General features: G+C 52.3%; 1 long non-coding RNA gene across 3 annotated transcripts in view; it reads right to left on the reverse strand.

The window, feature by feature from the left end:
• Positions 1-558, reverse strand: part of LOC121435755 — a 15,137-nt gene extending 14,579 nt beyond the window's left edge. For all 3 annotated transcript variants that reach the window (XR_005972605.1, XR_005972604.1, XR_005972606.1), the window contains exon 1: positions 116-558. This is a non-coding gene — a long non-coding RNA (uncharacterized LOC121435755). The remainder of the gene's footprint in view (positions 1-115) is intronic.
• Between the last annotated feature and the right edge of the window lie 636 nt (positions 559-1,194).

The raw sequence follows: 1,194 nt of genomic DNA on the forward strand, positions 1-1,194 counted from the left end.
TTCCCTACGGCAAATGTGTATTGAGAGCAGGTCCTCTCTTTTCAGGTCATAGTGGAGCTCTCAGCCTGGAGGTTGAACCATGAGCAGTGACAAAGACTCTTGCTTCTTCTCTTACCTCTGAGTCCTGGGCGCTGCCAGGCCAAGCTCTGGTTTTCCTCTGTCTGGTAGGATCCAGTCTGAGCAAATTCCTGTTGTGACATCAGCTTGGAGAAGCTCCCAACTGAGAGTCTTCATATTCAAGTTTGTCTTTAGCAAGAATCCTCCCCAGTCATTCTGACACCCCCCTTCACACACAGGCTGATATGCCCTCACCGACACCCATCCTGCTTCTCGGCTGCAAACTCCACTTGTGCTTGCTGGAGTCACTGAAGCTCCATCCGTTCCCCTTCCCCCTCCAGCGCACTTCCACCTGGCATGACGGTTCCCAACAAACACAGACTGTCTCTCCCTACACAAGGATCACAAGTCCCTCTTTCCTTGAACAGAACACCAAGAGTCACAGAGCCCTCTCAGGCCACTGCTATCGGCAGCAGCAAGTCTTCTGGGACGAGGAACAGTGAGTTTCATGACTGGGTTTTGAGCCTACGGCTGGCACCACTCACACAGGCTCAGACAGGGTCCCTCTCCTTTGTCCCCAGCTGCCTTTCCCTGGTAGATTTCTCAGGTTCTGGCTCTCTCCCACACGCCTCCACACCCCGCATGACCCTGCTCCAATCTCAGATTCTCACCCTCCTGAAGTGTTCCCTCCTCTGAAGGGACCATTTATCTGTCTCCCGGCCTGGTGCTGGCTCCAAGGCTGCGTCATAGGATCTGGATTACGAACTCGCTGTTCTCTAAAATGTTCCAATCCATCTCCAGCACCTAGCTGCCAGACAACTGTTATCATCTGCTCCATTCAGGATTTATCAAGTGGGAGAGATGTTCTCCAGCAGGGTCCATCTTTGGTGTCCAAACAGCCTGGCTGAGGTCAGACCATGGGGCCCTGTGTCTCAGTCTTTCCCAAGGCCCTTTCAGAACCTTCTAGCAACTTCCAGATCCTCAGGGTGTGACCAGGTTTTTGGGTGTGAGGCGGGGGATATGAAGGATCTTAGAGGGGAGCCTCTCCAAAGCTGAAAAAAATTGCCGTTTAATTCTATTCACTATTCTGCTCCAGCCACTCAGCTCTTGTGGGAGTGAGGAGCAAGAGTTTAGAAA

Source organism: Microtus oregoni, unplaced genomic scaffold (genome assembly GCF_018167655.1).
Source record: "Microtus oregoni isolate MIOR12 unplaced genomic scaffold, Mior012 000047F_ref0000412, whole genome shotgun sequence".
NCBI lineage: Eukaryota > Metazoa > Chordata > Mammalia > Rodentia > Cricetidae > Microtus > Microtus oregoni.